The sequence below is a fragment of the Mustela putorius genome, unplaced genomic scaffold, assembly GCF_011764305.1.
Source record: "Mustela putorius furo isolate JIRA1106 unplaced genomic scaffold, ASM1176430v1.1 tig00003834_pilon_pilon_pilon, whole genome shotgun sequence".
In the NCBI taxonomy this organism is placed as follows: domain Eukaryota; kingdom Metazoa; phylum Chordata; class Mammalia; order Carnivora; family Mustelidae; genus Mustela; species Mustela putorius.
In genome coordinates this window covers 73,025,892-73,034,725 of record NW_025421987.1, presented here as the reverse complement: position 1 = coordinate 73,034,725, position 8,834 = coordinate 73,025,892, and the positions used below count along the sequence as shown (strand labels likewise).

The following is an 8,834-nucleotide window of genomic DNA, read 5'->3' as shown; positions in this document are numbered from 1 at the left end:
CCTGCTTTCTCAAGGCAGGGAACAGGCAAGGGGCCCCCTAAGCCTTAGGACAGCCTGAGATACCGGAAACGGCACCCGGAGGCTCAGTAGACCACAGAGGAGTTGAGAGTGACATAAAGCTGGGTGTGTGTGTGTGTGTGTGTGTGTGTGTGTGTGTGTACGCGCGCTCCCGCGCGCGTGTGCGTGTGTGCGCGCTGGGAGGCGGGGGCGTCTGGAGAGAGGCCTCAGCTCAATAATGTAATGGGCCGCCCATGTGACTCCAGGAAGGCGGAGACAGGCGAGCTGGAGAGAAGACTGACAGGCTGCTTGGAGGGAGGTGAGGAGGGGGTCGAACTGAATAATTGAGGAGCTGTTCAGCAGCAGCGGCTACCTCCTGCCTTCCTTTGCCGCCGCCACTCCGCATCACAGTGGGAGAGACAGACTCTGGCGCTGTAAGTGCAGACGACTAGCCACCAGTCCCCGCAGCCTGTTAATCGCCTCCAGCCCTCTGGTGAGTTAACGTAACCCTTCGCCGCAGTCTGTTCCCCTCCACAAACCCTGCACCCAAATTAGACCCCCACTAATAGGATGGTCGCTTCTTGTTGAATGAACGAGGGAGCAGGAGCCAGAGGGAGGGGGGAAACAGGAACATGGCGCGGAGGCTGAGGGCGCCCTCCGGGAAGGGGTCCTTTGGAAGAAGGAAGGAGCTGGGTTGGGGTCTCTCTGTATCTGGCCAGGAATGGGGTCTGGACAGTGTGCGGGGTCTGGGGACGCCAGGTTCCGATTCAGGGGAGGCGGGGTTGGGGCAAATGCAGCCCTGGCGCGGCCGGCGTGACACAGAGGAGGGAGCTTCGAGCAGTGTCCGGGTCGCCTGGGTCTCCACAGATGCCGGGCCTGTCCTTTTCTCCCTGCCTTGTCGTACACCCAGCTCCCGCAGCTAGGTTATGGGCCTAGGACTGAGCCCACGGAAAGGAAGGGACGTTTTTCCGGCCGTAGCCCGAGGGGAGGGCGGGGACAACGTATGTCCTTTTACCTGGGAGCAAAACTCTTCAAAAGGACTCCAGCTGAGCCTGATACCCAGCCTAGGCTGGTCCCCTCCACAAGGGGTATCTGTCCCCAGAGAGTGGTGATACGTGGCGGGGCAGCGAGAAGGACGTGATGGGAGAAATGTCCAGGGAAGATCTCTGGCCAGAGAGAGCAGCCCCGGGGAGAGGATTCTCGCCCGCACTTATTCACCCCGTCTGAGCTTCCTTTCTTCCCCCATCCCAAATACATCCGTTTTTTACAAATCCAGAGGACTAGAGTAAGGCAGTGTGGCCACGCGTGATGGAGCCCCCAACCTTCTTCCCTCTCGAGAGTCACCCCCCCACACGTGTATTTTAGATTGTGATAGAAAAGTAAGATAGAAGTCGCCAAATGACTAGAAGCAAAGGGAAAACAGAGGAAAGACAGAAGGAAAACTAGAACAGCAGGGCTCTCTCCTCTGCTCCTGGCACTCCTCACCGCGCTGTCTGTGCGAGACTCCATTCAGAGTCCTGCCTGAACTGAGAGTCTTGAACTGGATACAAATTCAGAGGAAAAACTTGGGAGGGGGAACAGATGGAATCTTCGGAGTGATGGGGCCAGCCCCTGGAAGGAGTTGGCCAAGGACCACAGAGTGTAAACCCGCCTATCCCCCTGGGTAAGGGGTCCTGAAGAACATCCTAGGCAGCAAAGCAGCACCAGGCTGGAGCGTGGGCCTGAGAGCGAGTGGACAGCAGGTGTGGGCGCTGTCCGCGGTGCTGAAAGTTCGGCGAGGCCGGGAGCTAATAGCGCGGGAGAACTGGCGGCTCACCGCTTCCCAGCACTTCCCGCAGGCAGAAACTGCGTTAGAACCATGTAAGGAGGATCAGATGGAATAAGCAAACTGGAGAGACAGGTATAGGTGCTCTGCGTTCCGCGGTTCTGTGCCTTCCCCCGGACTCCTCTTGGAAGGAGGTACTCCGGACTTGGGTCGAGGAGCAGGGAGTGGGTGTCACTCCAGAATCCGTATTTGCTAACTTCAGGTCGGAAAAGGATGGGTGGCTCCGCTTTCTATGTCTTCTGTCTGTGCGGTGAATCTTCCTACTGGCAAAGTGTTGGAAAAGCAGTTAGGTTGTTATTCTGATGAACACTTTTGTGGCTTTCAGGAACCAGAGAACTGTGAGGCTTCACTTTATTAATGGCGAGCCTGGGCTATCTATTCCTGGCTATGGTTTTTTTTCTCTCTTTAGTACCCTTCCTTCCCTCCCCTCCCCAGATTGTTTACATCCTCTAGATATAGATCTCTAAGCAGCCCTGCATGGCTGTTTCTTTGGTTAGTCTTTTATATTATGGGTAAATGAGAAAGAATTGAACCAATTTGGGGAGGCCAAGTTAAAATATTTACTGAACATCTACTATCTGCTGGGTAATATTACCTCATTCAATCTTCGTAATAGCTGCTAACTGTAAATATCACAAGGATAAGAAAAATGAAGTTAGATGTCTTGAATCTAGAGCTTGGATTCAAATTCAGGTCTGCTTAACTCCAAACTCCAAGCAATTTTCATGCCCTCATTTTGGCATTTGGCTTTGGATTGCTGTTATTGGAGAATTAGCAAAAGAATGCCAAAAGAGGAAGGTCTACTTTCTTTTGCACACATGCTACTCTCTTCCAACCCATTCCTCTTTAATCTGTTCACCCACCCACTGTCACTCACTCCCACCATACCAACTGCTTTTGTGCATGCTGATTGAGATACCACTCTTCACACAACTTGATATTTAGGATTACAGAAACAAGTTAGAGGACTAAAACAATAGGCTTTCCTGATAGAGCAGCAAAGCTTCATGGGATCTGGAAGACTAGAACCCACAAGTGGTTTAATATTTAGAATTATGCTCTTGAGTTTTAGGGCTGGAATAACCGTAAAGATCATTCAGCATCATGCAGATCATTGTTTTCCAAGAAGGGGAATTTGGGGACCAAAAGATGATGATTAGTCTAAGTCTCATGATTGAGAAGTTAGAATTGGAATCCCAATAACTCGATTCCAAGGTCAGTGTCCTTTTCACTACCCTCGTGGTGACTCGAATATTTTTCCCTGCTTCTTTCTTTGGTTATTTTTGACAAGAACATTAGCATCAGTAAAGTACATTCAATAAAAGCCACAGATACAAATACCTAAAATACAAACACTTGTGTTACCTACATTTTCTTCCTATTCTTCCCTCTGATCTCACTGTTTCATTGCTGTCTGACCCAACATACCTGACCCACCTTCTTCAGCAACAGTTCTCCTTATGGTAGTAATTTGAAAATGGGGATGTGGCTATGACATTTCTCTGCTTGCCTTCGTGTTGCCTGTACTTCCTCTTCTATGGTCTATTCCCCCAAAATAATTTTTCAAATAAATTATCCTAAGCATTTTCCTATGTTCTCACAGGTACTTGGAAGAGGCCTTAAAAAGATCCAGGCCGAATTAAATGATCATTAGAAGTGCTAATATCAATGAACTGTGAGGCACTATCCTAGGTCCTTTCATAAATAATTTCATTGAATCTTCACAATTCTGTCAAGTAGATAATTTCGTTAGAGGTGGTCCTACAGTTCTAGTCCACTCTAACATGCAGCAAATCTGATGTTCTATGTATTTCTTCTTGCTTCTCTTTCAGTCCCTAATAAAATCTTAACTTTATTAACTGGATTCTTGTAACCCTAATATTTGTACTGGCAAGAAGAAAATTTTTATATTGAATTGAATTGTTCTGTCTTGTTCCAATGTGTAAAGTTTAGAAACTCAAATTCAGCTCAAATGGTAATGTTCTGTTCTTTTATCTCAATATTTACCACATCATATTTTCCCTTCATTTGTTATCTTTTACTTAAAGGTCTCTATATACCTTCTTAATTTTAATATTAAAGATTTGCTTCAAACCCCATCTAGAACCAACTAAGGCACAATTCATAACTAAATACATAACTTCTATTATGCCCTCACAGACTGCTCCTGTAAGGATGTTGTTGCTGGGATGCTCTGGGCCCTGTAAACCATAATCTTAAACTGTCTAGAACCATTCTGCCCAATATGGTATCATTAGTCACATGTACCTATTTAAATTTTAATTAATCAACATTAGCATTCAATTAACTTTAAATCTTCAATTTTTTAATCACACTAGCCATATTTCAAGTGCCCAATAGCCATATGTCTCTAATGGCTACTTAATGGAACAATGTAGATATAGAACATTTCCAGCATTGCACAAAATTCTATTGGACAATGCTGCTTTGGAAATTGCTGAAAACATCCTCATGGGAAATGAGAACTTGAAGAACCGTGAAGAAGAAATAGGGATCGTGCTTTAAAACTTCTTCCAACAAAGGAGGAAAAGGTACTTGTAGCCTAGGACACCCCCAAAATCCCAAATAGACTCAAGACAATAAGTCTAGCAAGAACAGTACATGTCTCACTAAAGGAGCTGGCAACCATGGGATTTGCTTCATATAGATTCCATTTTACCATGAAGTGAGACCAGGAATGGGTCTTGCTAGTTTCCTGGGTTCCAGCTTAGAAATAACCTGGAAGTTCTTATTCAAAATTCAGGTTTTATACACACACACATACACACACACACACACACACATATACACATATGCATATTAAATATACATGTAACAACATTTATATATGTGTGTGTTTATGTGTTTATGTCTTAGTAAGTATGGTATGATAAATATAGAAAGAATACAGGACTTAGAGATAGTAGTAAGTGAGCCATTTCCTACTTGGTGACATTATATGGCCCTCTGGAGCTCCACTCCTTCATTTGTAAAATGGTGATGAGAATTGCTACACCAATCTCAAAGGGTTATTGTAAGACTCAAAATAGGTAAATGAAAGTCCTTTTCAGAGAGCATGATTGATATGTAATGGTTGATAATTCTTATAGATATTGTATAGTATATAAACAAATAGGGTAGTTTAAACTGAATGCATTTCTGAACACTTTTAATCCCAGATAAATATATTTTGTTTTTTCCCCATGTAAGTGAAGTTTATTTTCAGTGAGCTAGATGACTAACACTATCCAGTTATGAGTGGTAGGAAAACTATGATGTGCAGATTTCTAAATATGTTAAAATTTGGTGGTATATCAAGGAATAAAATAAATTACACTTCACATTGAATTTGAAAAAACATATTTTGCTTTTGTTGTAATTTTTTTCCCTGAAAAGTAGAATGCTGAAGAAAAAATCTTCTTGGTTAATTCCTATGAACTGAAATACTGTTTATTGCTCATGGTTTACTTTATTTTGCCCTGAATATTTTCCTTTTTCCAGAAAAAAAACAAAAACAAAAACCTAGAAAGTCTCAGTGGTTCTGAAACAGCTTTTACCCTTTAACTAACAGTTTTTTAAAATCGATTTATTTATTTGAGAGCAAGAGGGCATGAGCTAGTGCATGAGCAGGGGGAAGGACAGAGGGAGAGGGAGAAGTGGACTCCCTGCTGAGTGGGAAACCTGATGCAGGTTCAATCTCAAAACCCTGAGATCGTGACCTGAGCCAAAATCAAGACTCAACCTGAGCCACCAGGAGCCCTTCTTTAACTAAAAGCTCTAAGTCAATTGCCAGCCATTAACCAATCATGACAATAGTGGTTCAGATAACAGAAAAAGTATTATTGACATTCTTCGCATGGATGGGTGAAGGAGATGATTTAATGAGCTTCTACCCATTTCATGAATTGATGAAAACAAAAATAATTCTATTTCATGCATTGATTAACCCAAAATAAAAGTAAAGACTATCAGTTTGACTGAATTCTTAAAGGTACATTAGGAATTCTGATCTTACATAAAGGGTCTCTACACCATCCCTTATCTAAAGTGAAATCTGTTGGGGGTCGTAAGTGGAAGCTTAACTTACTGACAGGGGAAATTGGGAGGCCAGAAGATCCAGGGCACGATGCAGTTATTCTCTACCCCCTCTGAACCTTAATCCACATCTCTTATAGAACAAAGGGCATTGTGGTGAGGTCAAGGGGTAGTTACCTAAAGTGGCACACCTGTGTGCCAGTCATCTCTATTGGTCATCCGAAGTGGAAACCTCTGTGTGCCACTTCAGGGAAGGTCAGAGCAAGCCTTCCCGTATTCTGATCAAGACACACATTAACTTCTAAGGGGCCTGGAACACGGAGCCCTAAGGAAGTTCACTGTATGGGCACGAACGAGATAAAAGGCCAAAGATGGAGACAATGCTGTCAGCACTCCTACAACTTAGCTAACATTTACTGCCAAACCTGGCATCTATTGCCTATTCCTAAACCCTGATCTACAGTGTTTATAACTCAAGAAGGAGTGCTTTCTTATAACCCTGACTAGGTCAGGAAATTGCAGACAAAAACACAATCATGCCTTCTTTAATAGATTGTCATTTTGATACTTAAATATTTTTCTCTTATAACACAAAATTAACACAATGCTCAGGCATTATAGAAAATAAGCCTGCAAAGGAAGCTATTCCATTACCTGAGTCTTAACTGTATTATGTTTGCTATTAATCCTGAAAATTCAATGAAGTAATAATTTTGTTTATGGGGGGGATGGGAAGAAGCACCTGAGAAATCAAGCTGAGTATAGCTAAGGGCTATAGATTCTATCTCTAGTTCCAGGAGCTCCGGCAAGTTACTTCCTTTTCTAGAACCTAGTTTACCTTTATTCAGACTTTGTTAAGGCACGAGTGGTAATTTATAAGATTCTATGCCAAAGAAATAGCTGAAATCAGCCCCAAGTAACAGTCAAGTGTGCCATTCTCAGGCCTTTGTTGCATATGAAATTATATTACTAAAGGGAAAATTAGTTAGATTGTCAACTCTGGTCTCTAGTAGCTCATGCTGGCTTTAAAAATAGACACCTTTTGTTGGGAATCATGGTTTATTCATTTCATTGGAATTGTTTGTCTCTCGGAAGGACTTGGATTTTGGAAGGAGGAAAATACTCTACCTTGGAGCTGAAAAGAGTTTACTTTTCACTGTCTTTAGCTTGGGAGATTTCAATAATTTTATATCTCAGAAAAGGAAGAGAATTAACAATGTAGCTTTGAAATTTGTGCTGCTAACAAGCAATCATTTGCTTGATAAAATAACTGAGGCTTGTCCTATATTGGTAATCATGGGTGTTTGGAACTCCTATAGCATGGCACATGAATGCTCAATAAACATGTTGAATTAAGGCCATGGTTCAGGTCAGTTCATGTCATACACTCATCTAGCCAAGAAATGAGTATACGCTGTGGCATTTTCCTTTAGCAAATAAAACAGGAGATAAGCACAGAACATCAAATCTTACCCTGAAAACCACACTTGTAACTCTTTTGGGAGTGTAGGTTGTAGTGGGCCAAGACAGACTGCTCCTGAGAATTGGGTCTTGCTGCTTTCCTCCAGGAAACAAGGGACACATTAGCCGATGGTCTCACATTTCACTGCGATGAGGCAACTCCATAAAGTCAAAGCTTAAATAGAGTTGTATGTTATTTTCCACTTTTACTTTAAAAAGATATTTATTATTTCCTTGACAAAGTATTTGACTGGTAATTACTATTGTTCCTAAATTCAGAAGGATCTTAGCTTAGAATTAAAGCACATGCATTAATTAGAGAGCTTTGACATCACAGTCTAGAAGATCACAGAATATTATCCTTTTCTGGGAATAATTGGGCCTTCCTGTAAGAGTTTTAACGGGTTGTTACTGACAAAAATGAAAGAAAAATCGATCATTCTATTCTAGCAAATCAATAACCAAATGCCTAGAATTAACTGACTCTCACTTGCTGAAGGCAAAATATTCCAACCCGATAAACTGTCCTACAAATGAGCAAGCTAGCTTCCATGGCCTGTTCGTGTATTAAATTGTTATTTTTCTTTGTTTCTTAAATAATTAGCAAATTTAAAAAAACAATTGCATTCAGGTGTTTGAACATTCTGATGACAAAATAGTCTTCATAATTATAAAGACTTAATGGTTCATTTGAGACTATATTTGCACAATATATTATCACATCAATGGTTTGTAATAATCACATAACCCAACTCTCTTATTTGACAGAGAAGAGCCTGAGAACAGTCACCCAAGTTAACAGCAAAGGCAGAAGTAAGATTTGAGCCTCCTCTCTCTCCATCCACTGCTCTTTGCAACTTTCAACCTCAGGCATATTTTCATTAGTCATAAAAACCTATTTGATCAATGAGGTTAGCCACCAAAATTTACCAGGGCAATTAGGAGTAGGAAAGTATATGTATTTGGATTTCATGGTGTCTCCATTTGCCCCTTCAGGTGAAAGAACTTCTGAGTCAAGGATAGTCAAGAAGTAGAAATTTCATGGACAATGAGCCAGAAGAAAAGCATCAATACCCCAGATCCTTGTGAGAATCTGGGCTAGGATTTAAGGGGCACATTAGCCCTTAAACCATTATCTCCATCATTTTCATCTCTAAAAGATTTGAATTAAATAATTTCAGATCCTATGAGCCCTAACATTCTATGGTTCTATGAAATGAGGCCAGGATTTGAATTATCCATATTCTGCTTCATTCAGCCTGCATAAAAAAAAACAAATCAAGATTCTTATTTTTATACCATTACTTATTGGAGGCTCACATTTCATGCTAATAATTTACTCAGTAACAACAATAATAATAACAGCTCTAATGACCATAGCTAACAATTATTGACTTATACTTACTATGACCCTATAATGTTGATAATACTAATATCCCCATTTTACAGTTAAGAAACCTGGGTCCCAAAGTAGTTAAATATCTGCCCAAATTGATAAAACTTTGTGCTTTGTGCA

At 41.6% G+C, this 8,834-nt stretch overlaps 1 protein-coding gene across 1 annotated transcript in view; it reads left to right on the top strand.

The window, feature by feature from the left end:
* Positions 1 to 205: 205 nt before the first annotated feature.
* The window catches only part of SLC7A14 (solute carrier family 7 member 14), a 111,174-nt gene continuing 102,545 nt past the window's right edge, over positions 206 to 8,834 (top strand). Inside the window, exon 1 of the mRNA XM_004756566.3 lies at positions 206 to 490. The gene's annotated coding sequence lies outside the window, so the exon portion shown is untranslated. The remainder of the gene's footprint in view (positions 491 to 8,834) is intronic.